At 41.7% G+C, this 20822-nt stretch overlaps 1 protein-coding gene and 1 non-coding gene across 2 annotated transcripts in view; one reads left to right on the plus strand and one right to left on the minus strand.

Moving 5' to 3' along the window:
• Positions 1 to 20822, plus strand: part of LYPD1 (LY6/PLAUR domain containing 1) — a 440156-nt gene that overhangs the window by 16746 nt on the left and 402588 nt on the right. The window lies entirely within an intron of this gene.
• LOC138490561 (U6 spliceosomal RNA) lies at positions 6642 to 6748 on the minus strand. The gene has a single exon (XR_011275507.1). It is a non-coding gene; the product is annotated as a U6 spliceosomal RNA (small nuclear RNA).

Raw genomic sequence — 20822 nt, forward strand, 5'->3', positions numbered from 1 at the left:
CAAAAGCTAAAAACGACTACGTGCAGACACAAATCAACTTTGACCAATGCATACGTAAAATACGTCTAAAGAAATTCTTTGCAACAAATGTGTTCAAAAAACGCCCCAGAGATAGAGAGATGGGCCAGACTGAGGTTCAAATTAAGGAGTTAATCACCTTAACAGATTTGGTTGACTTGGAAAAAGGTATAGCTATAGGGGTTGAGGGTGAACCCTTAGACTTTGAAGAGTTGAACATCAGAACTGACTGGAGCACTAAGAGTCAACTGAAACCCAAATCCAACTTTAATCCAGTGGCAAACCTTGGCAATAACATAGAGGCATTTCAGAGTCTAGTAATTGAAGATCTGAAAAAACTCAGAAGAAAGGAACAGAAAAGGATTTGGAATGATAATCTATCATTCGGAGACAGACAGGCACTACAAGAGCTGCATGAACTGAAAAATTGTATCATCAAACCCTCGGACAAGGGGCGCAATATAGTCTTACAAAACAGGCAAGACTATATAAGAGAAGCTTATAAACAGTTGAATGACAACAAATGCTACATGAAAATTGCTCAGAATCCCATCAAAGAACTTGAAAGCAAAATCAACACGCTACTCACAGAATGGGAAGCAAAAGGTCTGCTGTCCGAAGAGAGCCGCAAATTCCTAACGACTACCAACTCAATTACACCTACCATCTACTTTCTTCCCAAGGTACACAAAAATATGAAGAAACCCCCAGGAAGACCTATTGTCTGCTTGATAGGTTCCGCATTGGAAAATATGTCGAAATACATAGACGAAGTTCTTTTTCCATTTGTGTCAGTATTGCCATCTTACTTAAGAGACACGACAGATTTTCTATCAAGAATAGAAGACATTCCCTGGGAGAAAGGATATTTATTTGCAAGCATGGATGTGGTTTCGTTGTATACATCTATTGGCCATGAATATGGGAAACAGACGTGTCAACACTTTCTACAGACCCAATCCCTCAACTATCTGGAACACAATCAAATGGTACTATCAATGATAGACTTGTGTTTGACGAACAACATTTTCCTCTTCAATAATGAATATTTTAAACAACTACAAGGAACCGCTATGGGCACCACATTTGCGCCGTCCTATGCAAATCTTACTATGGGCGCATGGGAAGAACGAGAGGTCTGGACAGATATGAACCATGAACACACAGACAATATCATTCTCTGGCTGAGATATATAGATGATCTCTTCATAATATGGAAGGGAACCGAACAAGGATGGATAGAGTTCGTCAACCGACTCAACCTCAACGATAACAATCTCCGATTTACAGAAACACACAGTCGCACTTTGATTACTTTTCTTGACGTGAACGTGAAGATAGTAAATAATAAGATAACCAGCGAACTACATAGAAAAATCACAGGGCCAACTGCCACCCTCCATGCACACAGTGGACATCCGAAAAACTTGATATTGAGTGTCCCTTACGGAGAGTTTATCCGGTTGCGAAGAAACAGCAGTACCTTGAAATCCTATGATACAGAGAGTAGAATAACTGCTCAAGGGTTTGCTAGACAAAAATACCCTAAGAGAGTGATTGAAAGGGCATAGCTCAAAGCGAGAGCTAAGGAACGTTCTAGTCTCATAGCAGGAACCGAAGATAACGAGAGGAAGAATACGGAGAAAGACAGCACCCGACTAATTTTAACCTTTGACACTCAGGCACCTAAGATTCGACGAATTTTAACTAATCACTGGAGAATCCTCATGGCGGATCAGGATCTTAATAGAAACCTCCGAAATAGCCCACAGATAACCTTCAGAAGAAATCGATCTATAAAAGACGTCTTGGTGCAAAGTTACATGACCCAAGAAGAGGAGCGCAACAAGGCAAAATGGTTATCCACTAACAAAAAAGAGGGCTTTTTCAAATGCACCCATTGCAAATACGCCAAATCTCGGAGCTCCTTCAATCACCCCATTACCGGTCAAACTGTTTGCATATCGGGTAAAATTACCTGTGAAACGGAATACGTTGTCTATGTGCTGACCTGCGCATGTAACAAGTGGTACGTAGGGAGCCCCAAATGCAAATTAAAGACACATATCCAACAACACGTATGGGCCATTGTAAATAACGACGCCAACTACCCAATGGCCAAACATTTTGCGGAGTTTCATGAGAAAAACGTGGCTAGCTTCGGGTTCTTTGGTGTGCATAAAATTGAGATAGGACCCAGAGGAGGCGATAAAGAAAAAATCCTGAGACAGAGAGAGACCCGCTACATATTGGACTTTGAGAGCAAAACTCCAAATGGACACAACATAAACGAGGAATTGTATACATTTTTGGGCCAGTGATCAATCGTCAAGTAGGAAATCTAGCTGTGCCCATTCTCCCCCATTGTTGTTGTCTGTTCTCTCTTTCCTCTTTTCTCTTTCTGCCTTTGCACTTTTCCTTGCTCCCCTGTTTCTTTGCCTCCAGAAAGTTTCAGAGTGTACCAACAACAAGATGAAGGATTTTATGTGATTTTGCTAATGCTTTGTCCAGAAATACTGTAGGATTCTCATATTTCATCTGTTCCATTATGTAATACAATGGATGAGGAGTACAGTAACTAGCCCGGCCCCTCCTGTCTTTTAATAACATCCTTTTATATTGTTTTATCTCGTATTAAATACGATTTTATTTCACTAGGTGGTTGTCTTTTTACCAATAATTTTACACATGTGTGATATTTGACTGTGTCTTTTTAAACCAGAGTTTGATTTAGAACTAGTATTACAGAGCCTGAACAAACAATTGCCAAGTCCTAATACAAATAAGTTGACATGGTAGGCTTCCATACCAAATCGGACAAGCTTTAGATCGGTATTTGGTGCACTTTTGCATTTCACATGAATGAAGACATTTGCACTATGCACTTTATAGTGATCGTTGCACTTTAAAGAGACTGTTGCACTTTATCATGTTGTTTGCAATATAGTGATCTTTGCATTTCATTGTGACACTGTAACGATAAAATTTGATATATAATTATCTGGTCAAGAAGGATCTTACTTAAATTATGTCATTTTTGAATATTGATTCATTTAAATCATAATAAGGTATTCGGCACGGGAGGGGCTCCGCTGAGATACGCTTACCGTTCGTGACAGACCATGGCGGACCGACATTGGATTTTATTGAATTAGTTTTATCCAGACCATATACCCAAAAGAAGGGCAGTTGACAGGGACCACACAGTCAGATCACGGCGAAGTGGCATGCATTAGCATGCCGTTAGTGTGGCTCCAACAATACTAAGATGTCCGCCATGGGTCAGCTCCGAATGGGCCACGTTTCAAAAGGGAGTCCCTCCACTATGTCGGCACAAATGGTTGCCGTTGGCTCTGCATAACGGTTTAAAACTCTATGGTTTCCTGGGAACGCATTGTTGTTATCAAGCGGCGAGGCAAGCCGCGAGACGCGTTAATGTTCCTAACGCGCATGGAGATTTTTGCACTTTGGGAGAGCCTCACTGTAATGGCTTTTTAACCTTTTTTTGCTGCATTGGAAGGCATGAATAAAGAATATATTTTATTTCAACTCTGATGTCCGGACTATGCTAATTTCGAAAGAATGAAGAGTGCTACTCACCCTGCCTGACGTTTCTCAGTGCTTTGAAGATATATATATATATATTACACATCCCACGGTAGTGGCTGTGTAGTTATGGTTAAGTTTCTAATCCCATCGGAAGAGCACTTTTTGGGCGGGTTATAACTTCGCTCCCCCTGACGAATGCTCACCAAACTTTCCAGTATATGGCCCACTGTGAATATTTTTCCAACTTTTTGTGAGGTTTGGTCCAGGAGGGGCAAAGTTATAGGGGGGGTCCCAATATTTCTTTTTTTCCCATAGACATAATGCTAAAAAACTTTGAGCACGCCTACAGCTCAAACCGCTGGACGGATTTCCACCAAATGTGCGGCAGGAGTGGCAGTTTAGTCCCGAAAGTGTGCTTTTGTTAATTTGGTGTAAATCCGTCCAGTAGTTTTTTTTAAATGGCCAAAACGTAAGGCAAAACAATTAGTGATATCTATGTCCGCTCCGCGGACACACTTCCTTGTTCGCTCCGTGGACAGGACACCGATTGGCTAATCGGCTATCGTCATGTCCGCAGACACACAGCGTCTTCTCTGATTGGCTGGGATGAGGCATGAAGTGCATCACATTGTTTCGATGCGCCCGCCATCTTTGATCCGATGACAGCGCGGTGGCGAACAGAGGCAAAATGCAATTTTGGGGAGTGTGTTGGTGTGCAGAAGTGCTTGGGAAGGGTTGGGGAGTAAGAGATGTGTCAAATACTGTATTTGTTTAGGTGGCAGGTGCCCCTGATGTGTTTACAATGTCTGCGGTGTTCACGGCTGTCCGCGGACATAATAAGTGCACTAGTTTACAGGAAGCAAGAGGACTGCTCTTCCCCTGATCTACGCTCTTCCTGGACTTATATTTCAATACAATATATGCTGTGGACTTCAACTACCAGCAGGTGAATACTGCTAGGATATATAAAGGACTATATTACTACCTTAATCTGTATTTAATTGCATTTTCTCCATTTGTTTTGGGCTCTGTGACACACCTTTTAGTAGGCGTGTATAAAATAGAAAGGCCGCGCGCACTGTGCACGCGCACCGCAGCAAGTCCTCTCAAGTACCACTTGGCCACTTAGCCACGGAGCTGCAGTGCTGCGGTCTAGTGTTTTCTGGTGGCTTTATTTTTTACTCGTTGATTTTGAAAATAAAAACACCCACAGTACTAATCTACAGCATTTTCAGGTAAAACTTTATATTTGTTTGTACACATATAATACTACTCTGAACAACGAGACTATAAGACAGAGAACAGAGTTTGTAGATCTGAGATCCGTCATTTCCTTATGAGATCATACACCCTTAAATCTGACATGTCTGATCTGCCGGAACTCCCTATGACACCCACACCAAAATCAGGGAAATCTGCAACAAAACTAAAGCGGGTGGCTATGCGTAAATCAATAACATTAACACCTGTTCCTAGAACGCCTCAACTCAATCAAGACATCCGTAAATTCTGCGAGCCGCCAAAAAAAGATGAAAATCAGGTGTTGAACAAATCTCAACAGGTGGATATTGCTGGAAAAGCCGGAATAGTAATGAGTAATGAACAAGGTGCAATACAAATTATCTTGGACACTACTCTTCTACAAACAGTTATATCACCTTGTACCAATCCGCAACAAAAAGAAAAATTAGCCCACATTGAAGAAAGTGTTGAAAATGATGAAGTTTTTTCAAATATATCTATCCACGCAAGTATCACAAATATGAACTCATCATCAATCTCCATTTCTCCAGATTATCGGGCGCTCTGCTCAATGGATTCCAGCATTTCACTTGCGGCATCATTCATCCAACCTACACCACGACGGCATCTTAAAACAGTAGAACAATCAGTGATAACAATGACAGACAGTCTACTATAAATTACTTTAACAGCAGTGAACTCAACAATTAAAAGTCTGCACAAAATGTTTCAGTCACTGGAAATTAAATGACATCATCAAGCAACTCAAATTGAAAAAATAGTTACCTGGATGGAATCGAACTCCCAAATGGCTCACACGTGCAGCGAAGCAGTAACCTCCAGAAAAGATGACGGCAATGTACCTCAACAGCTTCCTCTGCATAATGCAACAGCAGTTCCGATGTTCACACACATAATTCGGCTAGCTGAATGTGGAGGGGTAGTCACCGAAGAGCCGAACTCATCGTGGATTAGTGTTGACAGACCAACAACCAATAACAGTCACACCACTCCCGTGGAGCCTTATGATGTTTTCAGTAAGCGACCACGTGTCAACAACCGCCCGAAACTGTTGGTTTAAAAACCATATCAAAACAACAACAAGCAAAAAAAGACGGCAAAGCCAAAATCACGGATTCGGACTGTAGATTTAACGCAGTCCGCTCCAATAACAATCCCTCTTTCTCAAGCTCCAACACAAAAGCATTCAACAAGAACTATTATCCCGGCAGTTAATACAATGCCTCATGTAATTAACTCATCTGAACAGAGCGAAACACATGAGGATATTTAACAACCACTAGCAACAATTATCCCGTCCGTTCATTCACCGTTAAATGCATTAGTGTTGATGGCGGAGAACTCAACCAAAGAACGAATTAACACACAAGGAGTTATGTCAAAATAGAACAGATCTGTAAATTCAACCACACCTATCGTGCCGCCTGCTTCTTCAAAAGAGCTAGTAGAGCAGCAGTACATTAAAGAACGGGTTGACCAAATTAAAGCGGCGATTGATGATTATTTATTGCAACGGCTAAACAATTGTAAATCAATCAACCCTACCAAGATGTTAGGTGTCTACACCCCTCTCCAAATAGAACCAAAGCCTAGCTCATCAGGAGTCACGTTTGATCCACCTGAGACTCATAGTTGTCATCCGACCATGCTTCCTCTTTTTGAACATCGTGAAGGACAGAACTGGAAAACAGGATCAAGGCCCAGACCAGAACAACTATCTGAAGATAACAATGGGACCACATTAAAGAAGGAAATTAAAAAAAATAATAACTTCTTGAAATTTCATACTCTTATTTTCTTTTTTTTTTTTTTTTTTTATGGAACGCTTCACAAATTTGCGTGTCATCCTTGCGCAGGGGCCATGCTAATCTTCTCTGTATCGTTCCAATTTTAGTATATGTGCTGCCGAAGCGAGCACTCATACTCTTATTTTCAAATGTCGGAACGCTCCTTACGAAAAGTATGACTTGTGCAGATCTAGTATTTTAAACATCTTTAATGAACTACCTGAATTGGAAGACATCTCCTCAGCTGATATCGACCAAGTCAAGTTCTTATGTGATAACAGACTATCAATTGTGCAGCTGTGGATCAGATCCAGTTTAGTACTAAACACTTGGTTCAGAGTGAAAATGGCACTTTTTTGAAATGGCAAGATCCAGAAAGAGTTACCAGAGAAACAATGGCACAACTGTCACCACGAAAACAACCTCAAAGGATCGAACAGATACAACCAGAATGCCTATGTGCTTACTGCAAAATTCCTTCGAAAGCATAACCACTACAGATTACAATCAAGTGTAACGTTTCCCTCGCCTCCTGGATGTCGAGAGGCCATAACCACCTAAAAACGGATCAGCACAATGGTCTAAATAATTTTGAAATCGTGGCTCTACAAGAAACTTGGATGTTAACCGAGCCGATATGGGATGACCACACAGTAGCTTTCACACCAGCAATCCATTCAGCAAAGGGTCAACCTATGGCAGGATTACTAGTCATGGTTAAAACCAGTAAAGGTTTCACTATACAAGCCTGGGCATCCCAAAATAATTTTATGCAGCTGGTAAAAATATCCAAAGGTAACTCAGACGTAGCGCTAATTAATCTCTACAGAAATCCGGCAGCAATTGCTGAAAGTATCTTCTATCGAGATTTATGTAGTCTATTAGAGATGGTAGCTAAAACGTCCAAAATTATGGCCACCATCATAGTGGGAGACTTTAATCTAAACAATATAGCCTCAAACACCAGGCACAACAGTGAAGAAACCAATAGAGGGATACATTTCATGAAAGACTGGAATCTGCAAATGGCGAATGGCTCTCTGCCAGGAGATATACCATCTAAACCGACCTTGCAGAGAGGTATATCCACAAGCACTATTGATTATATATTCTTGACCGAAGAATTATTTATGAAAGCTACTAATTTTGAGATTCTGAAACAATCAGTAAGCGATCATAACATTTTGCTATTAACTTGGTCCTGGGAAGATGAAACTCAGCCACAACAACAACAACAATGGATAACACCAAATCTGATAATCAATAACGCAAAAACAAGATTCAAATGGACGCAAGAAAAGTTAAAGGCTCTGAATGAGATCCTACATGCCCAGGATCCCAGCCAACTCATGACTCCTATCTTAACGCCCTGATGTTGTTTAAGAATGCACATCATATACATGTTTTTCATCAAAAAAACATAGGCACTCTTATGACAGCCAACTACATCCAGAAAGACAAGCTATAGACGGGCATTAAGAGCAACATTCAAACTACTGCCGAGTGCAAGACAACAAGCCAGGAGTACTATTAAATGCAAGTATAAAAACTGGATCTGTGCGCATAAGAGCGTCATGTTTCAAAGAAATAGTGAAAACTTCATGGCATTAATAAACAGTAAAAACACAACCCAACTATGGTCTTTACTGAATGAAACTACAGGCCAAAAACAAGTTGATACTCATTGAAATGGAGTAACTGAAGCCCAATGGATAGAGCACTTTACAACCCTATATCAAGGTGAAAAATTCAATGCTTATCAATACACTATGCAATCTACAGCACCATGGAAAATAGAATGTACACCAGAAATTATTGAAGAGTTAATCAGTAGATCTTCATCATCTCACGCTGCGGGACCAGATGGATTAACAAATTACATGATGAAGGAACACCCGAGGCAATGGGATATAATACTTTGTAATATATTTCAACACATTTGACGAACTCAAATTATACCTATGTCATGGTGTACATCACTCATCATTCCAATTTTTAAAAAAACGAGATAGAGGGCACCATCCAACTACCACCCCATAGCGCTCCTCGATACCACTGGAAAAATCTTCACACACCTAGTGCTGAGAGACTTTAATTTATGGACCGAAACAGCACAACAACGAGACCCAAACCAAACGGGTTTCGTTGCAGGAATGGGGACAGCAGTAAATCTCATCACAATAAATGCAATAAAAAAACAAGCTCATCATAGCAAAACACCAATATACTTTGCTTTCATCGACTTACAGGCTGCGTTCGACTCTGTTTCTAGAGTCAAATTAATTAATAAACTAAGAGAAGCACAATGTCCAGCGTGCTTAATTGATATCATTTATGCATTACATTCGACAACATCAGTGCGGATCAGATTGTCAATCATGGGCCTTTTATCTTCCTCTATCAAGGCTGCGAAAGGATTGAAGCAAGGTTGTATACTTGCATCGGCCTTATTTAACTTCTTTATTCACAATATAAAAATTACCCTTAAGGAAATAAATTCTGATTCTCCAAAAATGAACAATGTAGCCGTACAAGCTCTTTGGTATGCGGACAATCTCGTACTCATATCAAAAACACCCAGCGGGCTTCAAAAACCTCTTACAGCTATAACTCATTATTTTGACAATAATGATCTTATTATAAACCTGAACAAATCTCAAATTGTACTTTATGTTCCTAAAGTATCAATGTATAATAAAATGGCCTGGAAAATGAAAAATTTTCATTTAGAGATTGTTTCAAATTACACCTACCTGGGTCTTGCTTTTGATGCTATACCAATGGCAAATACACAAATGAAACTTGTCGCAAATAAGGTGACCCCAGCGATATCACAAACCAAACTCATACTATCTAAATTCGGTACGTTTTCCCTCACACCTGCCATTCAATACTGGCGTCAAAAGGTGACCCCAATCCTTCTCTATGGGTTAGAAACAAGCAGTCCCATTAAAGACCATTTCTTTGAAAAAATAGAAGCCAAATACTGGCGACAGATTCTGGGAGTTCCGCAAAGTACCCAAGGGCCTTGGAAAAGATATGAGCTGAGTCTCACCTCTTTGCATGCAAAATATCATTGGCAATTATGTGCACTGTATACTAAACGTTTACTATACAACAAAACAACCACCTTGTTGTCAATAGTAGCAAATTACATATTTAGCTCTCCCCACTGCTTTGTAAAAGAATGGACCAAGTATGTGATGTTAATTATGGCCACAGCGGCAATTACAGTGGAAAATGTAATTACAAATCCTGACAATGCCAAAAAGAAAATCTTTATACAGGATTGGCTAGATACACGTGTAACTTGTTTTACGTATAAACACTTCAATCCACAACATTTTTGTTACCAAAAACTTGGTGTACCGGAGATATACTTATGTAAAGCACCAATCCCCAATATACGGTCTGCAATCCTATGTTTACACTTAAATTTATGGCTAACTCGAGACATTTTAGCACAACGAAAACAAATAAGCCAAAAGAAGAATCATTGCAGATTTTGTCTTAATTTATCTGTTAAAGAAACGCTTGAACATCTTGTTACCGAATGTGCAGCATTGTGTCAATTGAGAGATATCCATTTTGTTAAACACATGCATGAAATTTCTAATATATTACCAGAACATAGTTGGTCTGCAATCCCAAGTACACGAAATATGAGTGTTCATATAGCCACGATCGGATTTCTTAATGCCCTCGATTTAGAGGAGAGGACTATGAAACCAAAGCAATGAGATATTTACACATCTTACCAGGAACAAGCTTTGAATAGATAATTAGGTACATATCTAGTTTATTGCTTGCATTGACCTGGTTGTGGCTTTGTGAATTTTGTGACATTTTGTTATTTTGAGAAAAAGTCTAACCAAGTAATTTTATATTTTTCTATTTTTATATTTCTGTATTTAAATTCTGTAAATTTGTAAACTGTTTATTTTGTATAAAATTGAAAAGTTTAGCAATCAGCTAAACCAATACAAAAAATGCACTAGTACCTATTTTAGGTTAGTATGATGTTGGTTTTGGGTTGTTAGTAGAGGATTGATTGTAATTAATATCCCCTATAAGCAGCCCATATACCACAGTCAAAATGTTTGGTAGCATAGGGGTGTTATGCTGCGGTGGTTGTGGCCAGGGCCTAGACTCTTGGGTGCATGGCCTACGCACCCAAGAGTTTAGCCCCTGGCCACAACCACTGCAACATAACACACCCATAGAATCAAACACCCATCAACTATCCACAACCCAAAAGTTTGTGTACTGTTTCATTTGTACAGTTTGTATGTGAAGTGTTGGCTAGGCTATGCAGTTAAGATTGTAGAGTTTGTAATAGTTCTGAGTTATAAGATACCTTTGGAAGTAAATATTTTGGATTGTAGTGTATGAGTCTGTACATTTTCTTTGAGATCTAATGGTAAATAAACTACTTTGCTACGAATGCCTTTACTAATTTAGAGGGAGGTAATTTTGCTGTTTGTGTTGAAGGCGTATTATTGCTTGAAGTGGGTGCACTGTTTGAATTATGATGCTCTCATATAAATGTAGTTGTTGCAGGGGTTTTGGTAGTGGGAATAATTCCAAATTATTTGTGATAGCACATGAAGGTGTTTAGTTGTTGTCAAGTTTTGCAGTGCAGTAATTACAAAGTATTAAGGGGTCAGTAATTTCGAATTTGTTTTCTGCTATAAGGTAGAGAGCTAATTGGAGCCATTTGGAATCTTCATTGTCTTCTATTTTGTACGTTATGTCTACCGTTTTTGTGCTACTTTTATAAAAAGTCCTGCGGCAACACACACACGGTTTGGTACTTAACCGGAGGTACTTTTAAACTTTAGTATTTCTTTTTTGTGTGTGTTTAATAGAAGGTTGCTATTTGTACAGTAGTTGCTAGTTTGTTGTAAAGCTAATGCATTTTGTAAGTGGCTTTTACTTCCAAAATATTTGTTCTGGATATGCTCTATTTGTTTCAGTAGTTGTTTGACTGTACCATGTAAAAGATTGTTATTTAAATTGACTAGTGCTAAAGCAGGACTTTTAGCATAGTACAGTTTATGGACCAGATTTTTATAGTTGAATGATGTGTTGATATTATTTTGATATGATGGAAGGTGCTTTTGGAAATAGGTCCTGAAATGCAGGCTAATGAATGTCCTTGTAGTCCTGTGCACTGGACAGGCATCCATATTTTGTAGTAGTTTCATTTTGATTTTGTCTTTGCTTTTTACATACTGATTGAGAAAGTGGCGTAAAGATTTGAAAGATTTTTTGGTAATGTTACACATTGATGTGCACGGCCATTTGTAGACTGGACGTTTTGGTTTATTAGAATGGAGACGTGATACTGAGTTTTCTGGGGATATTTTTGTGAGCAGAGTTTCTTGTTTCATAATGGTGTTATTAAGTTTTTCATAACCTCGTCCACTGCTATGTATGGCAATTGGGTTTGTTTGCTTTTGTTTATATGCGGAAAATCTTTTGTAAAATATTTTTTTTTTCGTATGGTTAGTTGCTACTATATCAAGATTTATAGGTGCAGCGTTAGCAGTAGTGGTAGCTGAAGTCTTGTTAATCATTTTTGGTTTGGTTTTACATTTTGATAGAGGAGGCAAAGTTTGTGTATTGGAAGCTTGTTTTGTTTTGCGTAATGACCTTATTAGCTGTTTTGTTTGAAGTTTTTGTACAAAATCTGGTAGAGATGGATGATTATTTTGGACAGTTTTATTTTGATTTGCTCTACTTCTGCGTTGCTTTCTACAGAGTTGCTTTTTGGTAGGCATTCTTTGGGGTTTGTTGGAGAAAAAAAGAAAGTGTGGTTTGGGATGTAGTGCAGTCAATGCATGCTTTGTGCATGAGTGTCTGAGTATGATGGAAAGGATGATTGTGGAGGTGTGTGAGTGTGCAATGGGCAGCTATATCAAGTTGGGAAGGTTATTCTTGTATTTGTGGTTTACTATACAGGGCTTCAGATGACAATATAAAGTGTGAAACTGGTAAGGGGAAGCGCTAATAATACATCTAATGGGAAAGGGTTAATACACTTCTTTGTTCTACAATAGTAAAATGCTAGTGTGTTTGATTAACAGTTAGAACATTATGTTAGTATTGTACTTACTTTTCTGTATGGAAAGAGTAGGTTTCTTTGAAGTCGTTGTTCGTACTTCAGATGCTGCTGCTTTTCAAGAGAGTGGTCTTCACTGCAATTGTAAAAGAAAGAATTTAGTGAATATGTGTGTTTATAGCACTTTTGTTAATGTAGACATTGTTATTTTTGGTTTTTGTAGTAGTAGTGTTTTCTTAGAACTGAGCATAGTATGCATATGCACTTTTATTGCCTATGTGCATCCTGTATATTTTATTTAGAATCTGTTAGTTGTGTATGTTTTACAAATGAGTAGAATAGTAAATGTGTAGAGCACACTTGTTTTTATTAATGTTATGTTATTGGATGGTAAGAGGTAGAAGAAATAATCATATGCATTTTTTGCTATTTTTTCAGGGTAAACGGCAGAGATTGTATAAAAAAGCATGCAATGTATGTATTTGTGAAGGTGTGGGAAATAAAGGAGTAGGATTTCATATAGAGGCAGTGGTGTTGTTTGAGCTGGGAGCCTTTGTAATTATATTGTTTGTGTGTGTCCTTGAATGAAGATGCATGTACTTATCCTGGTTGCATGTAATTTTATAACACAGTGGACAGTCTTTTTATAATTATACTGTTATTTCTGCCATCTTTTAATATGAAATAAACATTTTTTAGATAGCTGTGTGACTAAAGCAAAATTTGGAGAGGAGTCAGGTTTGCAATTGACACTTCATCATAGCAGATGGGATAAATGACAGTATGGTCATTTTACAGTTTATACAGGTTAAGTGGCAGTTACTCTGTTTATATTTATTCTTAGAAGAGCTGTACATGTACTGTGTCGAAAATATTTATACCTGTAGTCTGTGTTCATGCATGTGGATGTGCAATCTGTAAGTAGAAATATTGGCCAGTTTTATAGTAGTTGTTGCTGTAGGTCTGTTGAAGTGACAGCCGAATTGTACTGAGAGTGATCAATAGTACATCTAAAGTGCGGATGTGTGATGATAGTCATCAATGACATTTGTGATGTCATCTTTGATGTCCTGGGCGTTAGTCTTAGCAGTGCACGGTGGTGGGGCGAGTTATGGTTGCTTAGCTTACCATAACTGGCGAATTACAGGGGTTTTTCAGTTTTAATTCGAACCATAACGTCCCTTTAACGTTTTTTTCACTATATATATATATATATATATATATATATATATATATTTAATATTATAAAGCAGCAGTGCCACCCCGTAGTTAAGGTGATAGCTTTGAGTCAAAGGAAATCCGAAAATTCTATTGCTAAAAACATTTGACTCGCAAAATGGATTTGGATAACATTTTTCAAACAAAATGTTTGTCATGCCCCTTGACCCTCAACTGGAAATTTTAGGGAAACATTTGTTGAAAAAATGAAAATGTTACTAAGAGAGGAAACATTAGGTAAATATGTAGTGCAAAAACTGTTGGGCAGATTTGCACCAAACGAGAAACAACTCAGGCACTTCGGGCTAAATCCGTCCAGTAGTTTTTAAAATATTTGACAGTGAAGGGGTAACCTCTGCTCCCAACAATATAGCCATATCTCCTATGGCACTTTGCAACAGAGAGACTTTTTAGAAATGATAAGCTGCAATTCTTTTTTGCTCGATGCAAGTGATTACCGGGATAATACTGTGGGAATGCAAAAACAAGTGCTCAAAAAGCTATTTGGAGGAGGAAAAAGGATATGATATGATATGTCATTTATAACGCGCCTATACACAAGTGTTTCAAGGTGTGATGAGGCAAGGGGGGGAACAGAGGGAAGACAGAGACAATGATCTGACTAGACCAGGTGACATTGAGATCATGCAAGTGAGTGGGGGGAAGTGCATGGGAAAGGGGGGTCAGTGCAGTACATGGGATCAACAGTAAAAGTAAATAAAAAACCAATAAATAAAAAGTGCGGCCAGCTGGTGACAAGTGCAAGGGTAAGTGCAGACATCAAGTGTCAAGTGCTGGTAGGGGACTGTAGGGATACAGAAACAGCTCGCAAGTGCATTGGTGGCCAGGGGCGCAGTGCAGGTGTGCAACTAGCAGGGAGGGGACCTGAGCCTGAGATCAGAGGGTAGCCAGGTGACCAGTGCAGTTTCAGTTTCAGCTAGGAGTTCAGCAGGGGAGACGAAGAGAGAAAGCAGAAGCAAAGAGGATGGTCTTGAGGTGTTTACGGAACCAGAGATGTATCTCCTCAAGTTTCAGAGGGCAGGAAGGTTGTTCCAGAGGGAGACCCCAGCCAAAGAAAGAGATCTACCACCAATTTGTTACTTGGAGAAGCAACTGACCCTGAGGGAGTTGGAGGCGGATGAGTGAACAGCTCGAGAAGGAAGATATTTACAAAGAGAGAGTTGAAGGTACTAAGGCCCTAGAAGGCCTTCTGGACAATGCAGAGAGTTTTGAACGTAATCCTCACAGCCACTGGGAGCCAGTGCAGAGATTTCAGTCCTGGAGAGATACTATCCCTGGGCTTGAGGCCAAGGACAATTCTCGCAGTCCTGTTTTGGATGAGTTGCAGAGGGCGCAGAGTAGAGGCAGGCAGATTTAGGAAGAGGCTGTTGTAGTAGTCCAGCCTAGAAAGAACCAGAGCTCTGGAGACAGTGAACTACCTGGGTAAGGAGAGGAAAGGAAGAACACCTCTGAGGAGGTGTAGCTGTTAGTGTGACATCAGAGATGTGAGGAGAGAAGGAGAGTGTGGAGTCGAAGATGACCCCCAGGTTTTTAGCATCACAGGTGAGAGCAGGAAGAGGGCCAAGAAAGGCCGGCCAGAGAGTGACAGGAAAGGAGGGAGCAGGTGTGCTGATGAGGAGAATCTCAGTCTTACTGGCAGTAAGGCAGAGATCATTGGCGACACACCACTCCTGGATAGCAGACAGACAGTCAGACATAAGAGAAGGAGAAGAGGTGGCAGAAGGGAGCCCGAAAATGAGCTGAGTGTCATCTGCACAGCACTGAAAGTTGGGGAAGAGAGCGGCAATGCGGTGGGCAAGAAGTGCCAGGTATTGGGTTAAAAGCCAGGGATAGAGGTTAGACTCCTGGTGAACACCATAGGTAGAGAGAGAGATATAGGAGAGGAAGGACCCCTGGGAGGGTCGATCAAAGAGGACAGAGGTCAGCCAAGCCAGGGCCTTATCGCTGATACCCAGGTTATCACAGAGGTAATTGAGCAGGATGGCATGGCTGACCATGTCAAAGGCAGAAGAAAGATCAAGTAAGATGAGGACTCAGGGGGTATTGGAATCAAAGTGGAGAGCAGGTCTTCACGGATGTTCAGGAGAGCAGTTTGCTTGCTTCTGGCAGCTCTGAAGCCAGACAGATGGTCATGGTGACAACCAACAGATTCAGTGTGAGTATTAAACTGGGAGATGACCAGCTTTTCCAGGAGTTTGCGCAGGAAAGGAGTGATGGAGATCGGGCGATACTTAGCCGAGCAGGAGGGGTCGGCTGAGGGTTTCTTAAGAAGAGGGTGCAACAGGGTGTGCTTCAGGGGGGAAGGGAAGACTCCAGTGGTGAAGGAGTGGTTGCAGAAGTCAGCCAGAGCAGGAGCCAGAGTGTCAATGTGGTCCTTGATGGTTTTGGAGGAACAGGGGAGAACCTGTTTTGATGAGACTTTCATAGATTTCAAAGATCAGACTTGTCTAGAAACCTCATCCGGGGAGAACAGGGCAAAGGCAGAGAAGGGGGGAGGAGGGGTGGCCACAGAGGGGCCAGATGAAGAATGGGGAGTAGAGGGAGGAGGGGGAGAGGAAGAGAGAGAGTACCGGATGTCTTGAGTTTTAGAGATTAAATTAGAAGCCAGGGCTGTGCAGAGGACAGGTGAGGTAGAGACTGCAGCAGGATTGGCCAGCTCCATGCAGATTTTAAAGAGTTTGGCCGAGTTGTTGGATGCCGCAGAGACACAGGTTTGGATATGGGCACTCTTATTGGTGCGGACAGAGAGCGAGTATTGCCTTTGGAGCAGACGGAGGGCCATTTTGTCAGAGGATGTACCGGGAGTACGTCATTTCCTCTCAGCCATCTTGCACTTGCATTTAAGGGTGACGAGGTCTGAGTCATACCAGGAGTTACACTTGGCTTTGGGCTTCAAGCAGATCCTCATGACATGGGCAAGAACATCAAGAGTATCAGATATAGCAGAGTGGAGCATGGAAAGGGCTGTGTCAGGGCATGAGTCAGCCGAAGGCGTAGGGGTGAGAAAGTGGTGGCGAAAGCCTCAACCGACACTCCCTACATGTGTCGGATAACCGAGAAGGTAGGTGGCAGTGCTGGAGTTGGCTTGGCCTGAGGGGTAGAGAGGGTGAGATGGGAGGAAATGAGAAAGTGATCACTCCAGGAGCGAAGAGTGGTGTGGGGGATAGAAAGCGGAAGGTCTAAAGAGATTAGAACATCCAGAGTGTGCCCTACAGAGTGAGTCGGGCCAGAGGGGAGGATAGAGAGTGAAAGAGAGTTGCAGAGGTCGTGAAAGAGTCCAGAGGAAGGACAGGAATCATCCAGGTGGATGTTAAAGTCTCCAAGAAGGAGGAGTTGAGTGGTCGAAACCAAGAGCGAGGAGGAAAGGTCCGCCCACTCAGAGAAGAAGGAGGAGATCTGACCAGGTGGCCGATAGATGGTAGCCACAGCAAGGGAATGGCCAGGAGAGAGAGAGAGAGCCTGCAGACGAGGCATTCGAAAGAGGAGTAGGCCTGCGTAGGAATGACAGAGGCAGGAATCCAATCTGGGAAGATCAAGGCTACACCCCCCCGGAATGGTTGGATTTGTGCACAGAGAGGATCTTGTAGCCATCAAGGAGGAGAGTGTCAAAGCTTGTGACAGAGCTGGCCGTGAACCATGTCTCGGTGAGAACATGGACATCAAGGTCAAGTTCTTCCAGGAGGCAGCAGATGTCAGAGGAGTATTTGATAGCTGAGCGAGAGTTGAGAGTGGCAATATGGAGAAGGTTGCCATCCTTGAAATTCTTCCCGGGAGGGGTACAAATCAGAGGTGTAGAAGAAGCCCGAGGGGGGGCAGAAAAGGAAGGAGGAGAGGGCAAGGTAGCCAAGGAGGAGACAGCGGGGCCAGGCAAGGAAACTGCAGAGGGAAGAGAGGGGACAGCAGGAGAAGAAAGGGAATTGATGAGGCAATTGCATCAAGCTAAAGATGGGAAGGGGGAAGAGGATACCATGTGAAATTGAAGAGTTGGGGGTGTTCTGGGGAGTCAGTTAGAGTTCAAACCTTTTCGGATTATCGGGAGAATACTGGATGAATCTCACGAGATTCCTGCGTCATCAACGGAAGACGCGCTTGGAAAACAAATGCATCACACGAACCAAAGAGTAATAGGGTGTGTTAGGGAGAATTCTCATTTCTGTGCTAATTCCCTTCCACCTTAGAGACCCCCAGCTCTTTGCAGGACTTTAGAACTTTTTAATTTTAACCCTGTACTGAGTGAAACCCCTTTTCACACTCTCTCATGTGTTTTGACCTGATTTGGATTATGTGTTTCCTCTATTTTTGGTGTCTGACAAACTCCATAGACATCTACTTTTTGTATGGTGACACACAGCACCTTCAGTGCAGTGTCAGAGAGAAATCCTTTTAGATTTCTCATACAGTTCAAATACCCTTTCTTGTGTGAACTACCGCTCCAAAGAATAGTAAAGTGAAATTGACTTTACTTACCTTTTCTCTTTGTAGGTCCAGGACACACCATCTTATGTGGGGTGCTCGGGGTTACCCAGTAGCCCCTTCTCTTACATTCTCATGTAACATTTGTATGTTACCCTCACTACTTTAAATGGATAGTGGCAGTGGTTTAATGTTGCTATCATTTTGCTTTTCTACCGCAGACTGAATCCTCAGCTGCAGTATAGCACCCTAGGGTGATCATTTTGTCAAAATAGCCCTGGTCTTCTTTTTGTCCCCATTTTCTGTTTGTGAGGTCTTTCTTGAGGTTTACTCTGTGCGTTGAGCCAGGTTTGAGGCCTTTGTTCATTTTGCCTTTGGTGGGCTTCAGCCCTGAAGCCCACCCCTGGCTCGAGTGTGTCTGGAAGGGCAGGATGTGAGGGAGGTTCCTGTAACTCCCCTGTCCTTTGTCTCTAGGAATGCCTGAATGTAACCAGTCCTGATTGGCTGGCTGGCCAACCCGCTGTGTGATTGACAGCCTAGGCTGTGCATAAATGGAAGAAACCTGCTTAAATGGCATGGGTTTTGGGACGAGAGGCAGAGTCAACCACTGGGAGAAACACCTGCTGAAGAAACCATGAACTTGATGCATCCTTCTGAATGGACTTCTTCCCTTGGGTTACTGGGACCAACTAACCATGAGACGAACTCCACTGGACCATCTTCCCGACTGGCTGTACTTCTTCGCTGCTGCAAGATCCGAGTGCCAGGGTTCGAGAAATCCATAGTCGAGTGCAACGTCTGAAATCCAGTAGGAAGCTCCAGGAGTCTCCTAAGGACCCTCTAGAAGCAGGACGACCAGAGCTTGAGTCCCCTCACCAGAGTGCAGGACCCAAAGAGTGAAGAAAGGCCAACCGGTATCCGAGTTCTGCGACGGTGCTGTTTACGAAGCGCTGAAGCCGTGAAGTGCAGCTGATCCAAAAAGAGCCCACTGCTGCCGGCGACCTCCAAACATCCGCTGCATGGTCCACGACTGAGGCTCAGGAACCCAGGGTCTGCATCGATGCAACAGGACAGAATCCAGTTGGACCACTCTTCTTCAAACCAGAGATACTGTTTAGACTTGGGGTACTTTCCTCAGTGTCTTTGAGCTCTGCTTTTCTCAGTTGAGACTTGCAGTGGCTTACCTGTAGAGTTGACTCCAACTCTGATTTTCACAGGCTTAATAGCTTGTGACCCTATAAGTGATTTTTCTTCTACAAACTCTTTAACTTTGTGCAAGACATTTTATCTAAGAAGTGCCCCAGCTCCATAGACTGTGTTCCAATTGACTTTGGCTGTCTTGGCTCCCTGCAGACTCTTCTAGCCCATTGACTTTGATATTGTTTGTCCCTCATAGGTGGTAACCTGTTTTAGACTGTTGCTGCTGGAGAAGGCTTTTCTAGATTTCATTCAAAGATGTAGTTGTCCTCACATATACTGAGAACCTGTTAAAACGTTTCCTTCCTTAAATCTTTCCTTTCTGCAACCTCAGAATCTGCAAAGTATAACTAGTGAAATATAAATGCCATTACTGTCCTTGTGAATAAAGTCACCTCAAGGTGTAGGAATTGTGTGAGAAGCATATCCAAAGAATATCCACTAACTTGTTTGATTCTGAAAAGTATTTTTAAAGTATATTTACAGTGTTACACATCTTGCCCCTTTTTAAAGAACGCTTATTTAAAAATTGATGGTAAATAAATGAATAACTATTTATGAATGAAACCTTGAGTAGAAGTATTACTTGGTTACTTATATTTACGAATTGTATTGCTACAGCTCCACAGCTTACATTGACCCCTCTTGAGATAGGCCTAGCTGCTCAGTCACACTACCAACCTGTGTAGTACAGACCTATACCAAAAGGTGGGTTACCTACTACCAAGCAGATAGGGGTTGTGTAGTCGCACACAGTGTTACTATATCAATTCTTACCTAACAGGGGGAGATTGGATAGGGCCACAGAGGGAAAAAGCAGCTTGGAGAGTGGGGACTATGGAAAGAGGAGGGGGGCACTTGGTGTTTGCCTGTGAGGACTAGGAAGAGTTTTTGATTTTCAAACATTTTTGGATTATCAGGGGAATACCGGGCCATTGCCCGGGTATGGGTAGTTCATTGTCATTATATGTGTAGTTTGTTCCCTTTATCGGGGGAATCCCATGGGAACTGGAATAGAGTGAAAAAAACTAGGCAGGGGTTAATGGGTCTTTGTGCCACTGACAATAGCCAAAGGCCATGGTGCCTCAAATAAACATATTGGTATAACATGTACAGTGGCTACGGCTGAAGGCCATGGCTAGTGGGCCCCAAAGAAACTTATTGGTGCAATATGTATTAGTGCAACCTGTACAGTGGCCACGGCCGAAGGCCATGGCTGAGTGGACCCCAAAGAATTCTATTGGTGCAACATGTACATTGACCACAGCCAAAGGCTGTGGCCACTGGCCTTG

This window comes from Ambystoma mexicanum, chromosome 9, assembly GCF_040938575.1.
Source record: "Ambystoma mexicanum isolate Mex_15411 chromosome 9, UKY_AmexF1_1, whole genome shotgun sequence".
Taxonomy (NCBI): domain Eukaryota; kingdom Metazoa; phylum Chordata; class Amphibia; order Caudata; family Ambystomatidae; genus Ambystoma; species Ambystoma mexicanum.